The sequence below is a fragment of the Aptenodytes forsteri genome, unplaced genomic scaffold, assembly GCF_000699145.1.
Source record: "Aptenodytes forsteri isolate BGI_AS27 unplaced genomic scaffold, ASM69914v1 Scaffold282, whole genome shotgun sequence".
Lineage (NCBI taxonomy): Eukaryota > Metazoa > Chordata > Aves > Sphenisciformes > Spheniscidae > Aptenodytes > Aptenodytes forsteri.
This window is the reverse complement of record NW_008794089.1, coordinates 2,654,542-2,678,393: the sequence shown is the minus strand read 5'-3', so window position 1 is coordinate 2,678,393 and position 23,852 is coordinate 2,654,542. Positions and strand designations below refer to the sequence as shown.

Below are 23,852 nucleotides of genomic sequence, written 5' to 3'. Positions count from 1 at the left end.
CTGACTTTAACTGGCTGGTGCAGGCTTGTTTTGCATCTGAGCTTAAATAAATATTTAACAACCTAGGATTTAGGTGATGGTTTTGCTTGCAATGAAATGCAATTCTCTGTTAATCTTCAGGAGGACTTTCTGTTTCTCTCTGACGACAATTTAAAAAGTCACTTCAGTGAGAGTTTTTCTGTCATTCCAGTAAAATATGGGTGTCTTACCTCATTATCCGGCAGATGGGGCTATTCTTCCCAACTTTACACATTTTTTCAAAAACTTATAAACCTATGAATTAATGACCTGCCAGTATTAAAACGTGTGGAAAAAATTATCTAGTAGTGAATTTTACGCTGAAGGAATGGGCCACACTGTCATCCAGAACCTCGCTCTTCTATTAATTGGCATCTCTAATGACAGTTACATTACATCACGTCACCTGTGGTGGTCTTCAGGCTACTCTTAGAGCATCTCAATACACACTAATTCAGAGTGTCTGATTCTCAACTCATCTGCGTCCAGTCATTTCCAAAGTATTTCCAATGCTGCATCCGCTCAGAGTTCTCCACTCCCTTCTCATACAGCGGGGTTATCAGACCTCTGAACGTCTTCCCTGAGGAACAACTACTGTCACTATATATAAAGGGAATAGCTTTTAATAAGAGCTCATCATTGCATTTGTATTATTTATAGGTCGATCTGTGTCCTTAAGATCTATTTCTGATTGTATAAGAAAAATTCATTAGTGTGTTGAAATTTAATAAAAGATTAAATGAAAGCGGTAATGACAATAATAGAACTTACTAGGATAGCAGTTAAGGGGTTTATAAATATTTTTTTAATCATAATAAATTGCAAAGGTGATATGGGGAGTATTGTTAAAAATTTCTTACAGTAAGCAGGGCATCAACAGCATCAGAGTTTGCATTAAAAGGTTTTTTTTCGTTAAGGGGTTTATAAATATTTTTTTAATCAATATAAATTGCAGAGGTGATATGGGGAGTATTGTTAAAAATTTCTTCCAGTAAGCAGGGCATCAACAGCATCAGAGTTTGCATTAAAAGGTTTTTTTTCAGTAACTCTACTTGACAGCAAATTACTTGTACAGAGCCCAAGATGGAGGCTCTTTGGACTATGCACTACTTATCCAGAATGAGGTATTTTCTGTCTGAGAGTGTTTTTAACCCACATAGACAAAAAGGGGGAAAGGAGGAGGATTGGGGAGGGGGAGAGTTTGGAACAGAGAACTCTATAATATCGTGTACATTTGTAATGTTTCTAATGCAGTTGTGTGTGCAGTTTTTTTCTGTGAATGCCATTTATGAATGAGCACTAAATCTATACGTTTACCTGCCTGGATTTGATATCTGTCAGGTAGGTAGTTATCTAAATGCTATCATTTGTGCTGTAAATAGTAGTGACAGTAAACTAAATGCTGCAGATACAATCTGGAGGGCTGGCTTAGGTTCTCTTAAAACCTTCCCTCCACAGTACGATTTCCTTGCTTTTGATGAAACATTAATGATGACAGCCAGCTTAAGCAACATACAGTAGGAGTTTGGTAGATAGGTCCCAGCCACAGTCTGGGTATTAAAGACTTAATAGCAATAGTAGCACATACCTACTTGCTTTACTGAAAACACAGTATAGCACCCCAGTTTGACTAATGGATTGGGAGAGGTGGTGGTAGGGGGATGTTTGTTTCTTGAACACAGTTAAGAATGTTATATCAAGCTGGTATTGTCCAGGAAACAAGCACAGCAGCACAGCAACCGCTGCCATTGTAACTACCAGTCTCTGAGCTGTTTTTAAGCTAGCTCAGATTTATATACGCTTCAGTCAGCCACATTCTCAATGTAGCCTTGGAGACCCTTCACAGTGTCCTTTTGATTTCTCTTGGTCGTGCTTACGCTATGTTGGGATTTTTTGTGGTTTTCTTTTTCTTTTTTTTGTATCAAAGATGATTTGGAAAATTGTTCAGTTTTAAACCTAGTAAAATATAAGAAATTAATTTTACTTCCTCTTCTCATCTGCAAAGCCTGAATTGTGTACTTATAAGCATAAATTTGCTTCTGAACATGAGTTTGTGTTGAACTCCTTGTGGATTCTGACTCGTCAGCTGTGTTGCTTGTAGCTGTGCTGGTTTCAGAAGGAGCTAATGCAAAGCTTCCCTCTCCCCAGGGAGGAGAGCTGCTGGTTACGTGTGTGCTGAGCAAGGCTGTACCTGCGCGGATTTGAAGGATTGGGACCTAGTGAGGATTTCAGCACGGGGGTGCAGATTCCTGGTATTTGTTAGTGATTTCTGTAGTTAAGACCTTGCAGTGACAGATGTCTTCTAATGTGATCTGAAGGAAGCATTATTTGCAGACCTTGACCTCTTGCAGAAATTTGCTGCCTTGATATACTTGCTGTTGGTTCTTTCTCAAGAGTTAGGACTGCTAAGTCTGTACCAGAGATAAAAACCAGGGCAGACTCCCCCTTTTTTTTTTTTCCCCCAGCCATTGTATGTTGTGCTTAGGATCAATATTTCCTTGGTAAAATTAGTTTAATAAGCTGCAGGTGAAATATCAGTAGGTCAGATGAGTACAGTGTGGCCTAGGTAGCCACTACGCAGGTATGAGATACATCTGAGAAGAGATGGCCTGCTTCCTGGTTTTAATATTTAGCAGCTGTGGGCTAAATGATGAAATAATTAATATAAACTAGATCTCAGCTTCTGTAAGTTACCTTGGCTCAATTAGCTGCTGGTGAGTTACTCCAGCGTTAGACAGTAGCTGAAGATGGGAAAAGATTGTACCTTCTGAGTGTTTGTGTGACAGCTGGGGCTTTCGGGGGGTAAAGGAAACTCTGAGAAATGAGGAGGACTTTGGGATTTGGCACAATGCTTTGGCCAGTGCCAAATTCAGGTTTTTTCCTCCTAAGGAACATTTCCCACCCTTACACTGGGTACCATGGCTGTGTAATTGCTGTCTCCCCTTTTCAGATAGGCTGTCCAGGGAGCTGCAGTGAGCTTCCCTGTGGTGGTGAAGGCTAACTTCTTAAAAGCCCTTTTCTTTGGGGAGCATTGGAAGCTGTGCTGGCTGCCAGGAGGAGGAATCTGACTGCAATGAAGCAAAAGGAAGATGTTAACAGCAATTTTAACACGTTTCCTTGCATTCAGGAGAGGCAGTCTTTGGGAAAGCAGACAGCCCGTATAGTGGCCGTGGTGGCACTGCCACAGGTTTCCTTACATGTTATTAGGTTTCCTTACATGTAGGTTTGTTCACTAATGAACAGCAGAAAGAAATAAAAATTTAGGTCCGGCAAGTCACTGTCAACCAGACATCCTTTTGCATCTATTAAGGTGCAGAGCATAAGTATGAACTTACCTGTTTATTTTAGCAGTTTAAACATTTCACAGAAGAAAACAGCAAGAGAGAGATGACTTTTCATTAGTTGAACACATTTTGTCAATCCCTCAGTCTTTGTTCCTTAAAAACCATGGAACAAATAAAACCTTGATAGAAAAACTATTTCAATCGAGTACCTCAGGTTGTGATCAGAAGGTAGATTTATTTATACAGGAGAGCTGCAGCTTTATTTTGTTTCTTAATTTCATCCATATGTCAGGTTAACTATAAAAGAGGTTTTTATTCTTTAATTAGAGCTTTATCAGAGGCATTTGAATTGCAGCTATGCTCACCAAAATGATTGTTTGAAATACTCTAAACTTACATGAGAAAGAGAGAACTGCTTATGTGTGATCATAACTGTAAACCTGTTGGCTTTGCTAACTAAAATATCCATACTGGTAGTTTGAGTCTGTAGAGGTGGTGACACTGTGAGGAGGTGAGGATGGTAAGACAAGGATTAAAGTGAGCTGTAGAAGCCTTACCCAGCAGTGATGCTCCAGCCCACTGAAGACAGGGCCACTGCTACACACTTTTCCACCAGTTCCTTCAGAGCTCTTGAGGCCAACCTTTCACCTTTGCGATTAGCACTAACCTTAAAAAACTTTCTATTAAACTTTGCAGTATGTTTGTTGTCTAAACCACAAGTTCCAGAAAATGAAATAGGGTCATACATTGTACAGCTAAATTGTGTAGAAATAGGAGAATGCTCCCTTGAGTTAATCTGATGAAAGTGAGGGTGCTTTTTGGTAAAGGTTACCAAGCATCAGATAGAGCCTGACTCTCATTCTGTATGCGCATTTATCTTCTGCTGTCTCTCTAATTAATGCTTCTGTGCTGTGCTGGGCAAGAGGTGCAGGTACCTTTTGAAATGCTAATGCTCCAGTGGAATATCCTGGTTCTCTGTCAGCTCCGGAGAAGCTGCAGCAGAGGTCAGCAGCGAAAGGTTTAATAAAACTTCTGCCTCCCACTAACTTACCAAATTTCAGCCATTCAGAGACAACAGACTTCAAACAGCTGTCTGCCATTACGTGTCTTTTCTCCATTCCTTGCTGTGGGGGCTCACATTCCCTAAAAAGGTGAAGCGGTATGTTTTGTTCCTCTGTGTAGCCCAAGTGTTTTCAGGATCCTCAGTGCATTTTTTTCTCTGCAAAATGTTATGTAGCTTATCAGTGTAAGGGCTGAAAACCTGAAGAAATTTTATTACTATATTTAAGGTACTCAAACACACCTTCACCAAAATAAAAAAAGGGTCAGAAGTTTGCTCAGTGGCTGCTCTACAGGCAATCGGATCCCAGGATAAGAAGATATTTTCATTAACCATACGGGAGTCAACTTTGCCTTTCAGTAGTTGTGTTGTCATCAGATGTTCTGGTTTCCTGCTTAAGACTTCATGTGTTCTCAGTAGGTGTTTTTAAATAGATTTTTATGTGGCAATTCACCTTTTATGGCTGGCCTTCCTCAAATGGATAAGTGTCAAGATGCCTCTTTTCAGGCCATGAAACAGAAAATTAATCCATAAAATGATTTGTATGTGGAAATCAGAAAAGAAAATGCAGGCCCAAACAGGAGAAGCATAATTAAGAGTTGAAAACCTGTAGATTTCTCCTTGCCTGCTTGGAACAGGTTGCTCGATAAATCTCTTCTCATTGCACTCGTGAGTCAGTGTGTAGAAAGGGCTCTAAAGGATTTCTGCTGCAAGCTACTTACTGCAGTTTCAAGCCCTGAAGAAGCAAAGGGCTTCTTCAGACTCAACCTCTCCTGCATAGGTCGTCTTCCCTGGTTTTGGAAGTACGTAAACAGATGCTCAGAGCAGGTACCTAAGGTACCCAGGCGAGAGTAAGTAAATTATGGAAGCAAAGAAATCCCAAGGAAGGTCTTTCACGTGTAACTGCTTCCTGTTTGATTGTGCTTGACTTTTAAGCATTCTTACTGGTGTGTAAGTTCACAGAAAGGATACGTAGAGTTAAAATACTAGTCATCAAAGCTGACTTTTAAAATTGTATAATGAGATTTCAAGCTACACAGTAGGGGTTGTTAGTAACTGTCTAATTAGGAGAAAAAAATATAATATGTGTATTCCTAGCTCTTCTGGGAAAGAAGAGTTGTTTATCTTGTCTTGGAAAAGTTTGTTCTCGCATTGGAGCAGCAAAATCCAACTTTGGTGGCACTCCATGAAGAAGCCCTGAGCTGGCTCTGTCTTCCAGTGCTGCCTTTTTGAGACTAGATCTCAGTTTGTGTAGTTTTGTGACTCCTTCAATCTAAATTTACCAGGTTTTAGATCCCATCCCATCCCTTTTGGTTCCTCACATGCTGCCTAAAATGTTAATAGTGAACAGTTTACCTTTCTCTAACGTAGTGGCTGGTTTTCCTCAATTTTTAGGGCAAATTCTGCCATGCTTTGACATGAAAGGAGGGGAAAATGGTTTTGGGTGTCTTGTCAGCCTCTATCTTCTGTTAGTCAGATACCCTCACCTGTCGGAGGGAGTCCTGGTTACATTGCTCATCTTCTCTTCCCGTTTCTCTGGCCTGGTGTCCTAGAAGACTAGAGGTTGGCACTTCTGGATGAGTAGTTATGCTCCCCTAGCTTTTGTCCTGCGCGTGGTGGGTTTTTCCTGGAGTACCTGTACTTACCTGAACACAGGAGGGTGTTCAGCGCCATGGAAAACAAGCGAGCAGTTCTTAAATCTTGGAGCATCGTTTTATTTTGTGCCGTATTGATTGTAACTGGAGAACAGTTTCAAATATTGGCAATTAAAAAGAAAAATGCAACAGTTGCAGCTATCATTAACACTTTGTCACTGAGGGGTAAGCTTTTGAGGCAGGGCGTTAGCTGCGTGATTTTTGTTAACGATAATGGGAGCTAGTTGGCTGTCCCCAGCAGATGTCCCCCTGATGTGTGCTTTGCATAGCAGTTTGAGCTGAGGGTAATATGTTCTACAATTTATTTCAGATACTTTTTTTATTATTTGCAAGGTGACACTGCATACCAGGCAAGCATAAATGAATGCATTATTGCCCTCATATCTTCACACACTTTTATCTTTTTCTTTAAATCATAACGTTTGCAAATAAAATAATACTTTTATGCTCTTTAACACTGAGCTCTTTAAAGAGAGGAGAAAAAGGAGAAAAGAGGCTGTTCTCCAAGGTTGCCAAATATCACCAAGTACTTTTCACCACAGAGCTACCTGACTGTAATCCACAGATTTGGTAACAGTCTGTGCAAAGAATTCTGGCAGGGTCACACAAAACTGCTATCTGTGTATGGCCTGATGTATGGATATACTTGCTTTCTTGCTTTCTTTGTTAAATTGGGGTCTGCAGTACTGTTGTTGTGTCCCGTCCCCTCCCCCATTTTTTTTTTTCTCCTAATCTTGTTAAATCTCGTCTGGACTTATTGTAATGTACAAAATGTTGTTTGGGAATTATGTTCTGTGTAAACAATTGCATAATGAACATTAGGGTTTATTAAGGTCTTGGAAGACAGGATGGGCACCTGGGGTTGGTTGGTTGGTTTGTTTGTTTGTTTTCTGAATTCATACAGCAACTAGCACAACATCATTATCAGTGCCACCCTAATACAAATATCATATAGTGATAAGGGAGGCTTTGTGGATTGAAATAACAGTGATGTGAACCATGGAGTCAGAAAAAGTAAGCTAGCTGACTTCAAGAGACTCTTGATTGGGAAGTAGAGGGTGGAGGAGGCAAGGACTGTGCTTTAGCTGTTTTTTAAAGGCCTGATGATAATAATAAGTTATGGAAGCCTTAGTGTGATCTGTTCAAGGTGAACCAAAACAAAATGCTTTTTTATGGTCAGTTTGAAGTTCATTAATTGTATTGGTATTTAGCGTTTGGCTTCTGAGCTTCAGGTGTGACCCTTGTGGTAACCTTGCAGGTAATACTGGGAAGGTTTTTATAGATTGAATAGACATTAACTCTGAATATATCTCACAATCTGACATTTCTCCTTTCCCCAGGAACTCACCTCTGTACAGCTAGATGGGGCATCTGAGTATGCTGCTTTGAGACAAAATATAAATGGTGTCTATTTGTGCTGTACCTGTCTCTGGGAGTTAAAAAGACACTTTGATCTTCACAGCAGTTAACAGTATACTTTTGACAGACTGAAACAGACTTAACACCTCTCTGATGAGAACAGCCCTCAGTCACCCTTCTAGTCAAGACCAACAGTCAGGAGGGCAAGCTGACAGTGCATCTTAACAATTAACAAATGTAGATTTGTGGGCATTAGTTTTTGTTTGTTGGGTTTTTTTGTTAAACTATGATTTTAGTATTTATCCTGAAGTAATGCTAGAGTGCTTTATCTTCTGTATTCCCAACTATGAGATGCTTATGAAAGTCAAAGCTGACTTTAGTGACTTTGCTTCATGTTAAGTCTGCAGCATTTTATCTTCACTGTATCTTTTCTACTGGGAAGTAGCTTCTGTGTGTCTGTTACTCTGGGGTAAAAGGCACCAGTTTTGAAATTTATTTTTAGTAGTGGGAAAAAAAAGCATAGGGAACCCACTCTGTGCCCTAGAATGATACAGCTGGGACATGTACGGCTTGTCTGCGTGGTATAGTTTTCTGTGCTGTAACTGAAGGAAGCAAAGGGTACCGCAGATACTGCCTTTAAATGTTCATGTCTCTGATGTTAACATTTGTTTAAAAAAGGTTAATTGCCGACAATTACGTGCTAAAGGAGCTACATCAGAAGAAAAGTCAATAGTACTAGGAAACTGTAACTTTGAATTAATGATAGAAGTGAACAGTTATGCCAGAGCAATTTATTTAAGGAGGCAGCACAGTTTTTATTATAAACTGCTAAAGTGTGATGTGTTGGCTTTTTTTTTTCTTTTTCATAACTGTATAAAAAGGCATATTTACCACTCCACACTGGATTCTTCAAGTGAGTGGATAAAGAACCAAGTATTCTGATGTTTTAAATTTAACATGCTGTTCATTAGTGTTGCATATTTAAAAATAAAACTGCTTCTTGAGTTAGGCTGTGTCCACTAGATGGGTTTCTTGAAGGCAAAAGGCACAGTTGTGCTTACTTAGCATGAGAACCTCAGAGTTTAAATAGCTTCTATTCATTTTGTAATCCGTATCTATAGTAAGAGTCAATTACTGTTTTATGGTACTGGTGACTAAAATTTCATTAGTGTATCTTGAAACTATGGCAAACTTGCTGGAATCTTTTTTTTTCCTGCTTTCCAGCCCAGCATCCTGGAGTTCCTAAAACTGTTCAGTCAACATTCAGCCTTTATCCAATCTGGATGAAACCCCTAGCTGGGATCCATCTCAAAACTTCTGAGAAATAGTACTGTTTTTTCTTGGTAAGCTAACTAAACCTTTAAAGGTTTCATATTGAAACTCTGTTTTGTGGGGTTTTTTTAAAGTTATATACACGAAACATAAGCAGTCTGCTATGGAAGTGCCTTCAGGTCCTTATCTGAAAGCAGTCCTGGCCCTCCTGACTCCATACTCATTTTAGGTGGATGCCCTATGACTCTGAAATACCCTGATGAGAACAAAAAAAAAAACCCCAACAACAAAAAAGAGCAACAGCCTAAAGCCAAACAAACAAAAAAAACCCTCAACCCCCAAAAAAGGAAAGAGAATGAGAAAAGAAAGAAAAACTCTGGCTGGCCCAAAGCCTCTGAGGATTTTTTGTTGCTCAGTGCCTGGTGGTATGCTGCTTGACAGCTCTAGAAAAGACTTAGTAGACTAGGCTGATCTCACATGGATTTTGTACTTTCGGTGCCATTAGGTTTATGGAGTTGGCTCACTCTTGATAAATGTCAGTGTAAAGCAGCAGAGAATCAAGCCAGCTGAGCTGGTCATGACCTTATATGCATGGTGATAATTAATAGCTGGTAAAACATGGTTCTGAAATGCAGTATACTGCCTCATCTGGGCTGTTTAGAAATTAAAATTTTAAATTGCGCTTTGAAAAGGAATCAAAAACATCTTTTGCCATCATGGGCAAAAAGATAACCTCCTTCATTAAAGGATATGTGCCATATATGTCACTGAAATATATGGCATCTTCAATGCATTTATGCTACAGAGTAAGAATTATTCATGAATTTGAGGTCAGAGGGTAGGAAAGCATGACTAATATAATACTTGATTTTAATCTGTACTTTAAATAAGGGTGGCTGTTTTAAATTTTATGGAAGGGCCTTTCTTGTTACTTTTTTCTGACATAATTTCTTACACTTACATAGTAGTAAGCTTGATATGTGATTCTCCAGAGCCTGTTCTCCTGGACTAGTCTGTACTCTGGCATAAACACAAAACTATACCAAAGCAAACAAGTGAAAAACAATTATTACAAAATATTGTTACTTTAGTATGAGGTTTTTTCCCATATGTATCTCTCAACTATTTCCCCTTTTTCTATATCAGCTAATGCTAGTCTTCTCTGAGGTTAGTCAGTCTAGGACAACTTTTCACACAATGACTCTTCTTCACTTGTGTTAATTGGAGAAGAGCTTTGACTCAGTCCTGCTCACCTGAATCAGGCAATTTGTTCCACAGAACTCAAAAGGACCAAGTCAAATGCAGCTTTTGACTCTCGACTGAACGTTGGCTTGCTTTTGTTGGTTTGCATAGTCAATGAGCTATGAAGAGCAGCCATCCTCTGAAGACAAAGCTGAAACATTTTGTGATGTTTGTGAGGCAGACAGTGCAAGTTGGGATATACCCATGATGGATATTTTTTAAATTCATCAGGAGTGACTTTCTGCATTTTCCTTGTTTCTGGTGTTTCTAAAAGGGAAGGAGAAGAGAAGAAGAAAGAATTCTTCTCTTCATGTTCATTCATGTGAGGCTTCCTGAAATTTTGAAGTTCCCAGGCACGATTCCTTATTCTCTATTAGTCACTTCTGGCTTTGTGGTGGCTACAAGTGAACTATTTAGAGAGGATATTTTGAAAATGGACATAGCACTTCCTGGTAGAGGAGGTGCATTCAGGCAGTGTAGCCAGGAGCCCTGGCAGAGCGCATGGGAGGTGCAACCGGGAATCTTGTTTCTTTTGCTTGTAAAAAATTCAGATAGAACTTCAGCTAGCTTTTGTCATGGAAATGGTTTTAGTTCGGATGAGAACAAAAGCTGTGCAGGAGCATTTGATTCCAAGAAGATACTTCTTGGCTAATTCTGCTCCCAGTTATGCCTCTTGAAGCACTCAGGAGACATGGTTGATTATTTAAAAGCACTGCAGTCTGTAGTTACTAAACTAAAAAAAATGACAAAGACACTTTCAGATTTGTGTACCGCATTTCAGTAAGATAAACAACCTTAAGACATCAGCTTTTTCATTAGAGTGGATGTGTGTGTCACACCAAGTTGGCTTTTGGTGACAACTGACTGTTGTTTTTCCTGCCCAAGCTGCTGGGACGCTTCCAGGGCTTGCATTCGGGGCCACCACGAATGTGGTGTAAGCCTAGAGTGCATGTACTTTTAATGGCTTTGTTTCAATCAGGAAGAAATGAAAGGAAAATAACAAATTGAAAGAGAATACCTGTAGTTTTTTAGGCTTGTTGTATTCAGTAAATATTTCATTGGGAAACTTGTGGAAAGGTAAAAGGCAGCAATTTAAAATTTAAATTTTGAAAACATGGTATTTTTTGTACATTGGAAAGGTCAGTCTCACAATGAAGGAGCAAATCTAATTTTCTGTTTAGTTTTCGCTGGTTTTGAACTATACTGACTTGGGCATATAAAACAGAGCACTGAAGCATTTGCATTTCTTCTAGTTGGTTTCTGTGTCCTCGATAAAATCCTATGCAGAAGGGACTGCCCTTCCCCCTGCTGCAAGTGTGGGAGCATCACTTTTGGAGAGATCATTTTTAGAACATATCCTTTTATAACAGCCTTAGTAATAGCAGAGAGCAGTGAATTTGAAATGCCGTAGTTGCATGTGAACTAGCTCACAACAATTGTACTTACCAGCTTCTGCTGAAGCAGCTTTTGGTTTTCAAAGAAAATAGTGGCCAGTGACCACGAGTCTCTTTTGAAATTTTTGAACAGAGCCAGAACATGAGATTTTTGTAAGTTTTACTGATGTGGAGAGTTTGTAGACCCTGCAGCATTCTTCTAAAATCATGTGGAAAAAAAGTATGTCCTAATATGCTTTGCCCAATTCCTTGTAACTCAGCTTGAGCTGTAAACTAATTTGCTGAAGAACTCTCATACCCCTTGTAAAGTATAGTAAACTTGGAGAAGAGGACCTATGTATTTAATTTGTTAGAAAACACTGAAATCACAGCTTTAATTTCAAAACTCAGTTTAACCTTATCTGTTGAAACAGTGACAACACTTTCACCTGTCTTTTTAGCTGCTGCTTAAAACTCCAGGAATTATGCAAAATGGAAAGCTGTATTTCTGTGGGCTTTTTTCCTCAAAAAATATTCTTAAACCTTAAACTGTTCTTTCTGTAGCACAGTTGAAATTTCATTATGAATTTGATAAGAATTTTTACAGTAAATATTTTGAAGCATTTGGCAATTAAAAAAACTACAAGAAGCAAGTTGAGATAAATATCACATTATTGTTATGTGTTTTGCACCAATACTACTGTACAAATGATGGTTAGGATTTGAAATCAAGTTCTTACACATTTTGTATATCCAAGATATGACTTCAAAATCACTGAGCATTTGGCTTCCGTATTTTGGGGGGAGTATTTTTAATAATCAAGGGGAAGAGCAGAAATGAGATGACATCAGTAACAACTAAAATACAAATCTTTGGAACATTTGTGCCATACCACCTGTCCAAGAAGCATTGTCATCTTCTGACAAACGATATCCTCCGAGGCTTGATGTATAGCACTCAAATATGCTTTTTCAAATACTTTGCTGACTGAATGACACATTAGAAAGATATTTGAGAGTTGTCTTTCTAGAACCATGCAGATATGAGTCTTGCCTTACTGACCCAGGGAGATGTATAAGCATCTAAGCGATGTGTAGCTCCCTCAGCAAAGAAGGGACACTAGATTTACCAGTTTTACAGTTCGCCTGTTACCTTACTTTGTACTACCTCATATCAACTCTTGTTTTAACATGCTTTTAACTAACTCCTATTCCCTCGAGAGATTAATGCTTGTACCCCTTAGCGCTCTTGAGAAAAGAAATATTAAATGTGGTAAGATGGATTAATTTTTCATTTCACTGCTCATTGCTTTCCTTTCAGCTTCTTGCCTGATTACATCAGTGGTGATTTTGATTCCATTCAGCCTGAAGTCAAGGAGTACTACAAGGTCAAGGTAAATAAAATCTCTTTGATGAGTTTATGTGTGTTAGAGCATTGTAGGATCCAACCCATTAGTGCCCCCGTTGGTCATTAAGTGATTCTGGCTCCGTTGGTTTCTTTGAGGCTTTGGTTGTGAAGCACCTTACAGGCTTAGATGTTGTGCTCTGCCTGGCATGGTACTAATGCTTGAAGTAAACACGGGAGGTGTGGTCCTCCCAGAGTCCTGTGTAGGGTGCAGTTTCATAGCACAAGCTCAAGAACTGGATCGTACATTGCTGGAGGTTATAGCAACTAGAAACTAGGATAAAACTTCCTGAAAACTCTCCGACTTCTTTTGCTCAGTGAGCTACAGAGCAATAAAGATTAACCTCCCATGATTCCCACATGGCTGGCACCCACAGACTTTCTGGAGAGAGTTTCTCTCTGTGATTTTTGCATGATATGACTTTACCTTTTAGCGGGAAGCTGCAGATGGAGACATCTGTCTCTTTCATCACCCACTGAAGCATTGAATTATGCCCCGACTACTTCTGTGCTTCACTAGTGGAGTGCCCTCCTTAATGAGTTTTTGGACAAATTCCTGCATACATTAATTTATTCCCAGTGTAGCCACCGCATTTCCAGTGAGCAACGTAAATGTAAACTCACATTTCTTAGGCCTTAGGGCTCAAAGTTCTGCCTTTAGCTGACTATTTGGCATTTAACGCTTTGCCGGCCTGCCTGTATAGGCTTTTGTGCTGAGCACAGTGCTTTACCCTCACGTCTTGGACAGCAGGTTTCTGCAAATTCAAGAGTTCGCCTCAGTGCACCAGCTTGCATTTACAGCAGGCTGTACTTGCAAGAGCAGTAAGTGTTTGATCCTTGTGAGCTAGTGGACTTAGAGGTCTGTGATGTGTCTGCTGCTAATTCAATGTGTGAGGCCGAAATTTGCCTAAAATCTTCCCTGATGGACTCGGGATCAAATGATTGGAAAAAAAGGTTTCAAACTGTGAGGGGAGGGCTGGAGGAGTGTATAGGACTGGGTTATAGTCCCTCTCTGAGCACTGTGTGCTTTTTTTCATGTTCTACCTCATTGATTGGAAGGGAGAAGTGTGTGATGGCTGTCCATCTTGGGAGAACAGCTCAAGAAAAATGCTCGGGAATCTTTAGGTTACAGCTTGGGAAGTGAAAATGAAATAAAAAGCTTTGGATTAATGCTATTCATTACAGACTGGAAATTCGTGGTCTGTGAATAAATGGGGAAATCGCAAAACGCACTGCTCTGTTTGGCATCGACATGGGTATTAATAAACTGCATGTTGGTTGGTAGGTGAGACTTACCAAAGAATGTGGGTTAAGGATTTTTCAACAGAGAGGAGATGGAGGAGGTAGGAGGGGGAAGAATACAGTAGGATATGGAAAGCTAACTGGTATTACACTTTTTCACGGGGATTGCTTTTCTGGCCGTATCATGCCTTTTGTCAGCTCCATTATAGCTGACTGTTGATGTGCCGTTTACATCTTCTCTATGAATGTATAGTGAACCATTCTGCTTCATACAGAGTTTATACACCCATGCAAGTGCTCGGCTGTGACAGGGTGTAAAGGAAGCAGTATTTCATCAGGATTGTAAAGGTGTAATGAAGAGCATAATCTAGCCTGCAAAATCCTTGCCTGGGGTCCTCATACATGGCTGAGGAAAAAGCAGTTTGACTTTAGGATTTTAAGTTTGGGTGTACATGATAGGAAAAATAATTTTTTGCGTTTTTAAATTAAACTTCTGTAGTCAAAAAATTAGAATGGTAAATACTGGGTGGGTGTCTAAGGAGATCTTAGCCAAAAAATATAATAAAACACAGAATTTGGAAAGAGGCATGTGCTTCTTTTCTTGTAAAGTACCTTGTCCAGTAAAGCACCCTCTGTAGTCCAGGCAATTTCCAAAGTCACGGTCATTTGGAAATGTTGTATGTGATGATGATAGGTTCAGGGCTGCCTAAAACAGGCTGCAGGAGAACTTCAGGTGAGTAGATTGGTGTAGTGCCACTGACTTGAGGGAAGTACAGTGTCACATTGTGAGTTAGGGTTGCTTCCCATGCTGTCCTTCCTCCCTCACTGAAGCACTCCCTCACCCGCATGCAGATTTCACCCAGAGGCGGGGTAAGCTGTTATCATTAGATAGCATTAGTATATTGTTTGAGGCATTCTCTTTTATCAATTGTCGATGAATGGAAAAATGGAAGAATTGTTGTAGTGAAGCTTAGACTGATGTGGTGTTGCTGTTTTCAGTGTGCAAGTGGATGAGAATCCACCGAAGTTCCACCTGCTAACTATCTGATCAGTATTTCCCTGTACAAAGAAAAAGCCCTTTCCCATGCTAGCTTTTGATATTCATGGTCAATTACTTTGACATTGGCATGCTCCTACAGCCTTCCCCTTCCCCAGTCTCGCTTCCAAATACTCGCTCTTGCTCAAATTGAAAGCCTGAACCATTCTTATCACATTACCTGAAAGCACATACATTTGTCATGCGATAATCACTCCAGTTTCATCTGCCCAGGTTCATACCAACAATTTCATTAATTAGCTGGACTTCTCTGAAGTTGAGCATGTTACCTTCAGACAACTAAATATTTATTTTTCCTTTGAAATGTGTCTCTAGGTAAACTTTTTCAGGGCATTAGGTCTTCATCACAAAATAACAAGAATATTCTATCGTCATTCCTAATGCTTCTGCTCCCACTTACTGCCAAGCTACCCTTCCTGTTCCAGCAGGCAGTGGACTGTCCTGCCTGAATTTTCCTGGTCACATGCACCTGTCTTGAGCTGCTGCCAGGCCAGGGTTAGTAATGACTTACACGGTAGCTATAGCTTTAGATTCATCAAAACTCACACTTTCTATGTAGAGTATTTTATACTGTAACGTAGATTTTCATGTCTTGCTGCCCCTGCTTTTTTCCATATATACCTAATGTAACTTATTCCCAAACGTTGCACAAAGGAAAGGTGAGACTTTATGAAGGCACTTACCTGGGGTGAGTCAAGAGCTCTGCTGTCTGGCTGTAACATTACTGTGACCTGCAAGGAAGCGCCCCCCCATTTCCATTCCTTTGTACATGTGTAACCAAGTAATTCATTATGGCCAGCAGAAAGGAGGAGCTATCACATGCATGAAGTGAATATAAAGGAAAGTGAAGCAAGGAGCAAGTGCTGAGAGTTATTCATCCTCTGCACTCCCATCTGCCCTTAAGTACAGGGAAAAGTCATGCCAACTTTTCTATCCCTTAAGTCTGACTTGATTGCTGTAGAGTCATCTTCCAGTTGAAGGGCAAGTGGTGCTGAAGGAGCTGGAGGTTCCTTCAGTATTTCAACTGCAATGATTTAATTTATACCAGGAATTGAAGTGATTTTTTCTTTTTCTTTGAGTTTATGAAGCTGAAGGTAAGTTTCCCTGTGGTTTTTATAAACGTGCTTTATAGTTCTGTTAAGTATTACATTTACAACAGAGTGCCGGAGTGACCTTTTTTTTTTAAAGCTACCCATATTGAGAGAAATTAATTCATCATGACTTCTTTTATCTATCTGAAGGTAGCATGCCACTGGTTAAAAGGAGTTACTTTTTCATAGTAAAGCTTATGGATGTTAATTATTGAGTTATAAAACATACTCATTTACAAGTGTTCGTGTCAAAGACAGCCTAGTGTAGTGCTCAGTAAGAAGGAGGAGTATTAAATTTGGTGTGTGAAACTAATTATGGTTCTCTAAAGCGTTGCCTGTAAGCAGTTGCGTCATCATCACGAAACAATGACAGGCCTGACTCCTCCATCACACCAGCTTCATGCCAGGATGCTGCTACAAGACTCGGAAGGTTTTCTACTTCATTTAAATGACGAAAGCAAGAGCAGATATATGCTATTAGGGGAAACAGGGCATACAGATTCCCGAAGCTGAAGGGTGTTACTGGAAGGGATATCTTTAAGCCAATTCCTCTGATGTTTTTAGTTGAGCGAGGATTACATGACAAGTGTTTCCATTTTCCCTTAAGGAGGATTATCGCCACTGTGTTGGGGAACCTCATTTAAATAAAGTTCATAAATGTGAAGCAAATAAATCCATTTTATCTCTGTTAGGTGTGGCATGCCATAGTTAGTGAAGAGATCTAAAGGCAAAAGTGCTGGGTTTTTTCAGTTGTGTTGGAAGGTAATCGTGTAATAGACTTATGAGTGGGATGTGTAAGTGATGGGTTTAGGCGTGTTATGCTTTTGGGAGAGAATAAGTAAGCATGCATCATAGGTTATTCAGCTTTACTTTTTTTCTGCAGTCTTGCTTTTGCTTCAGTGGCTTGTCAAGTAGGTACTTGTAGTCTTTTATTCTTTATATTAAAAAATTACTGATGATTTCCCCCATTTCTTAGAGAGTTAATGTTAAAACTGGACAAAACTGCACCACAACTGGAAATGGAATATCATATTTAAATTTTCCTTTTTAAATCATATTGCACTATAAATGAAGGATAAAGAATAACAATTCAACATTCTTTATTCTGTATATTTTCTGTCATTGTTAAAGCAGATATTGAGAAGAGGTTTTGTACTTTCACGATAAATATGCATGTTCATATGATCCCATGATAGATGCACTGGCAGTCTTTCTCTGTATAGTCTGAAGTGCGTTGGAAAAGACACTGCACAAAGCAGGGAGGACTTGTGGTGGTATTTCTGTCATTGCAGTTTCTTCTGTTTCTTGCTTTAGCTGAATGTTTCTATTATTGAAACCTTTTAAACATTACTTTGATGTTACAGCAGCCATTTGTATTGTTATGCCTCAAACAAGGCTCAGTTTCTGAAGTTTTGAGACCAAAGACATTATCTAAAATTATACCAAATCTGTACTTACGCCTAGAAGCAGAAGGTTGAATCCATTGCTCTTTGAAATCCAGATTATGCTATTTATTAAAAATCCGGTTTGGCTTTTCCACTAAGCAAACTTCGTGTGCTTTAAAAGGCTTCTGTAGACTTAGTAGGCTCTGCTTCAGATCTGTAATTAAATGCTGTGAACTTACTTACAAGTCCACTGTTTTTCCTATTCTCTTTTCTTCTTAAGCCCCATAGAGCTGCTTATTTTTGCAGGCAGTTCTGCAGCTGTAGCACATTCCCTTTCCTTTTCCTATTACGGTTCCAGGGTTTAATGGTTATCAGGGCTGTAGAAATGCTTAATAGGTATGGTGTGGGTATTGTCTTTTTGTTCTGTGATGATGCACCTATAAATAGATTTACAAAATGTATTTGTAGCAGTGAAGTAGTGCTTGTACATCTCTCTAACTTCTAAACTTTCTTGCTAAACTGCATGTTTTAGTGTCATTCCCTGCTTGCTTTCTGAGGCCAAAATTTTTAATAATTTTGGGAAATCACAATGTTAATTGATTTCCCTCAGTTATGTTGTTATAATTTAAATACGTTAAAAAAATTGAGGTTTTTCTGTGACTATTTTAATTTACCTTTTATCCCTAAATGTTAGTTTGTTTTTTTTTTAAAAAAACCTAATTTTGAGGCCAAAATTTTTAATAATTTTGGGAAATCACAATGTTAATTGATTTCCCTCAGTTATGTTGTTATAATTTAAATACGTTAAAAAAATTGAGGTTTTTCTGTGACTATTTTAATTTACCTTTTATCCCTAAATGTTAGTTTGTTTTTTTTTTAAAAAAAAACCTAATTTTTAATACAGGATGGGACTTTAAATATTAAGAAGTTTGACTCATTTAAAGCATTCTTGTTAGATTGAACGGTTTTCTAAGAGAACAGAGTTGATTTTAGGGCCCGATTCCTTTGTGAGAGGTTTTAAGGTTTCAGAAGGAGCTGTAAAAGTTGTGCGGGTGGATCTCAAACAGTTCAGTCTTGCTGTTGAACAGGCTGCTCCTATTTGACAAACACCACTTAAGCTTTCAAGCAATCCCTTGTTTTGTGTCCCGCGCTGAAGACATCTCTGACAACTATAAAAAGTGCTGTGCCTACCTCAGTTCAGCTTCTGACGTGTTGAGGGTGCCCAGTGCCACCTGGGCTTATAACCCAAGTTGTAAGTTGTGATTTTTTTCTACTGATGTACATTCACTGAAAGAGCCTCAGTGTCTTAGTATAGACAGAGGTTCATCAAGTTAAAATGATTTATAGGGCTGGGATGGTCCTGTTATTAGTAGTTCAAACTGTATATGACTGTATATGCCATTTTAGGATTTTGGACTGGAAGCTTTCTGTATGTCTTAGTCGTGTAATTATTCAAGGAGAGCTTTCATAAAATGGTTCCATTCTTGAATAGCATGTCAGAGGTCTTGTCAAGATCGCGTTTCCAGGTGAGTTGTGTGGGTGATTTGGGCTATGTGGATTTCTTATTCATGCCAAATGAAAGCAATATCATAATGTTCCAGAAATGTCATAAATTTGTAAGAGATACTGTGCTCGGTGGCACTTTTGTAAAGGTGAACATGACAGACCGTCACACTAGGTCGGACCAGAGGTTCATTCAGCCAGTGTCTGGTCTCAGCTGGGCCGGTACAGAATATCTCTGAAAGCATATGCATGCACAGTGATGCTTCTTTGATACACTTTTTCATCTCCCAGTAATATAAGGCTTAAAGATTTCCTAAGTCAGAGGTGGTAGCTTTGTGTTTAATCGCTGCATAGTTTGATTTATTTTTTCCCAAAATTAGTCTACACACTTTTCTTCAAACTATGTAGATGAGACTGTGCAAGTAGCCACAAAAAAACTGTGGCAATGTGTTCCCCGGTTTTAGTGTTTACTGGGGAGAATATCTGTCTTTTGGGTTTTATTTTGGTTTTGAGCTTGACTTTTGATAGTCACGTTTGAGTCTCTTGAATTTTTATATTGTGCTGAAGAGTGGATGAACTCCCATTCTGATTGTATTAGTATGATTGTGCCTAGCATTTCTGTAGGTACGTAGGGAGGTATGTGTGTGCACAGCTAAACCAATGGAATATTGCATATGCCGTCAAACTTACGGCCTAAAATTATGTACAGCCTGTACAGATGTTTTGTGTCCTGCTGAATTAATATATGTATAATGGCTGGGAAGTCCTGTTGAAAAGAGTCTTCCGTAAAGCGAAGGATTTCAGGACTCTGGGCTTGCGCAGGGCTGTTCTTATGTGCTGGTGAAAAACAAAACCAAGATAAATCTCTGTCCCATTCTTAATATCACTCGTTATGCTTTCACCAAGGTAGCAGTTTCCAGAAAACAATATATCTGCTTAAATGCAGATGAGACTTGTGAAAAAAAAACAAAACAAGTGTCCTGCTGAATTAATATATGTATAATGGCTGGGAAGTCCTGTTGAAAAGAGTCTTCCGTAAAGCGAAGGATTTCAGGACTCTGGGCTTGCGCAGGGCTGTTCTTATGTGCTGGTGAAAAACAAAACCAAGATAAATCTCTGTCCCATTCTTAATATCACTCGTTATGCTTTCACCAAGGTAGCAGTTTCCAGAAAACAATATATCTGCTTAAATGCAGATGAGACTTGTGAAAAAAACAAAACAAAACAAACAAACAACAAAGAAATTCAGTTATACAGCCCTGCATCTATTTAAGTAATGTGTGTTCTTTGTGTTATCTCCTGGAGTTGCACATCACTCCTTTCGATCCTGAAGAAACAGCTGAGTCCTGCTTGTGTTGTAAGACCAATATAATGTCATTGAGATTCAGCGAGTTTTGAGGTCATTGAGAGTCACTGTGTACATTTATTAGGGCCTGAGTCAGGCCCTAATTTATCTAGTAGGATAGAGAATGCAATTTGACCAAGTTCTCATTCCTTAAAAGAAGTGCTACTCTATTTTCCTTTGCAGTGTTTTTCTGCTTGTTATGTAGCTTTGGGAGACAGTATATAGAAATTAAGAGATCAAACTTTTATTAGAGGTGGTTTGTCTTTCTTTTGCTTAGGGTTTGAGATGACAGTTTGCAGGTTACGAGTTGTTTTCTTTCTTCTCACAAGTGCCTTAGCTGCAGCTCAGCTGCCTGACAGTAGAATATGCAAGAAAACAGTGCACCATATAACAAAAATGATGCTGGTTGTATTTTAGTCTTGCATCCAATTTCAGTTTAATATTGTGTTGCAGTATGAGATTTATTTCTTCCTTTCATTGGTTATGGCCCGAGGAGGGGAAAGGGTAGAATCTATATTGCAATAGACGTTTGAGTTACTTCCAAGAGTTTTAAAAAATTTAATCTGGTGTTAATCTCTGAAAGCAGTCATTACTCTGGTCTGTCAGCCTGTGATGGAGAAAATATCAGAAAAAGTTTAAAAAATAGAAACGTATTGAATTAACTTCATTTCCAGTGCAAGGAACAAAAAAGGTGTTTTAAACAATGACAGCTTAATCTGTGGAGAAGGAAATTGAACAGAGTTATTTTGTGATTAAGCCTCTTCACACAAAAGAGACAGCTTTAATATGGTACTAGTGGCAGAAGACTCAGATGATAGGTCTTTTTAGATGTAAGTGGGATTTATACATCCATCTTTTCTTTTTAGAGAATTTAAGAGAAAACTGTTCCTGAAGCACAAGGCTCAGTGCCCATGCCTATGGACTGCTAATTAGAACAGTTTCCAATGAAGCTGCAGAACCCACAACCTCGCGGCTCATCAAATGTTGCTGCAAACTCCAAGTTCAGCCCAAATGCTCTGTGGGATTAGTAAGCTTGATTCTGTTGTGGGGGGAGCCCATTAGCTAGCTAAAGCACAACTCTGGTCAACAACAGGAATGCAAACCTGGTCATTAACCAAGAAAAAGATCCCCAAAATCCTGATGCTACAATTTTTTAAGTATTTTAAGAAGAATCTTGGTAGCCTCTGCGAATGATTCTATTGTGCATCTTGTCAAAGAGGAGGCAGCTCTCATTTCAGAAGCAGAGTGAGAAGATGCAGTCTGTTGCTCATTTCAGAGTAGGAAGGTTTGCTGGTGGGCTGGAGAGGAGGAGGAGGAATGCTCCTGACATGCTTTCAGGGTCCTGTAGTGATCATTTTGGCGAGTGTGTTCCCTCGCTTTAAAAAGAGTGTGTGGACTACTCAGGATCATTTTCCCTAACCTCCAAACTCCAGAGGCAGATTCACCAAGGCCACCATGAACTTTGCTTCTTCATCTTTGACACAACTGTGAACTTAAAAAGGCACGATAAATCGGGTTACATGATCCAGGGCTACCACGTCTTTACTTAACATAATGTTGCCCTCATGGTGCTTCGACTTCACTTACAGCAATACAATAACAAAACCTCAAGGATGATAATCCAGATTTGGTCTGTTTGCATTCATGCAGATAGATGAGTGCTCTACAACCCTCCAAATGGAAAAGAAAGAGAAAATGATGTGTGTTGTTCAGGTAGAAAAGTTAAATGCTTTTGTAGCTTGTCAGTAAAACAAAGGATGAGCTAAAGCTGCCAAATTTGAATTTGCCTTTATTAATTAACTTAACCATGGAAGTGTAAGGTTATTTGGAGTTTTGATATGAACCAAGGCAGAGGTGGAGTCCAACAGGAAAATTCAAGTGCAGCTTCTGGAGCACAGTTATTTTTCCGTACTGAATTTTTATTTGGTCAAAAACATGCAAAATACAAGATTTGTTTTATAGCTGCACTCAGAAATAGTGCAAGATGGTAAAAGTTGCATTCATATATACCAGGAGGAAATGTAACTTAAGGTACAATTTTTGAAAGAAGACCTTTAGTGGCAGAGAAATACCATTACTGGGGGGTGGAGGGGAATGAAAGAACTCAAGTTCTGGCAGCATTAACTTACAGCCGGGTGGGGAAAGCTCTGCAAATTGCAATATTTCTCTTACTTACCTTTCTGGTACCTTCTCCTTTTATTTTTCTGTCCTATACTTCTTGACTGTCATATTCTTTTGGGCTCTTGCTGTTTTCACTGTCATCAGTAAGCTCTGTTTTTCTGTTTCAATTCTGCTGTTTTCCTTGAGTGTGCTCAGTAGAGCCCAGCAAAGAGGGGTTGGATGAAGGTTTGATAAGCTGAGTGTGGAGGAGATCCAGTGAATCTCAGGACCAGTGTGAGTTAGTTTGTGTTCTGGAGTGCTGTTGAATTCCTGCATTTGAAGAAGCTGTGATGGTCTTTGATTAAAAAAATAATAAAAGTTCCTTCAGTCAAATAGATTTGGAGGTATAATTAGAAATGGAAACAGTCCCCTATGTGATGAAATTAGTTAAGAGAGAAAAATGAAATGTCAGGGGAGAGGAAAATGAGGAATGGCAACTGAGAAAAAGGCAGAGACTCTTTAAAAAGTTAGAAAAAGGTAAGCGTTTTAAGAGAGAAAAATAAAGGTAACATCAGAAGAGGGTGGGAAAGAGAACTGGACAGAAATAGAAAAATTTCCCTCACACATCAGCAAATTAGTTCTGCTGTCATTTTTTGGAGCCATGAAGAAGTAAGTGTGATAAGCACACATGAACGGAACCCATATTTTTCTAATCTAAAAGTAAGATTTTCAGTTTTTTAGGAATGATTGTGGGGTTGTTGAGGGGTTTTTTATTGTTTTCAAATAGTTTTGTTTGAAGTTAAAATAGGAGGACCTATGTTTATTCTGTCCTTGACCAAGCTTTGATGGGAGTTTCATCAGGTAAAGAATAGAAAATCATACAAGGACCTTAAAGCATAAATAACTGCAATGGAAGTTGGAATGCATTTACAGTAAATTTACAGGTGTTGAAACTATTTTGTCCAAATTCTGCAGCATCTGCTGCTGTAATATATAATGTGTCTAAGCAACTGTTAATCCAATTGAAACAACTAATTTAGTAAGTATTTACTTTGCACTTGATGATAACCTTTCAAGTAAGGAATTGGCAATTTGCCATAAATTGCTAGTTAACATAACCAGATTTTCATTTAATTGATAAAAATGTAGCCTTCAAGAGGAGCCTTCTTTCGAGAGCTGAAAAGACCTTCCTCCTTTTAAGCTCAGCAGCGGGAGGACACCTTTAGAGAATTGAGTAGGGATTAAACATGGGATATAATTGGTTATTGTGACCCAGCTCCATTTTTTTCTGGCAGTTAAAAGCCAGAATCTTTTGACATATACAGGTACTGTTTGTAAAGCCTTCCATTTTTGTTCACCATCTACAGTTTCATAGAATCATAGAATCATAGAATCATTGAGGTTGGAAAGGACCTCTAAGATCATCGAGTCCAACCGTCAACCCAACACCACCATGCCCAC

General features: G+C 39.0%; 1 protein-coding gene across 1 annotated transcript in view; it reads left to right on the top strand.

The window, feature by feature from the left end:
* TPK1 (thiamin pyrophosphokinase 1) overlaps window positions 1-23,852 on the top strand; it is a 220,759-nt gene that overhangs the window by 32,930 nt on the left and 163,977 nt on the right. The window contains exon 4 of the mRNA XM_019470914.1: window positions 12,585-12,657. The gene's annotated coding sequence lies outside the window, so the exon portion shown is untranslated. The remainder of the gene's footprint in view (window positions 1-12,584; window positions 12,658-23,852) is intronic.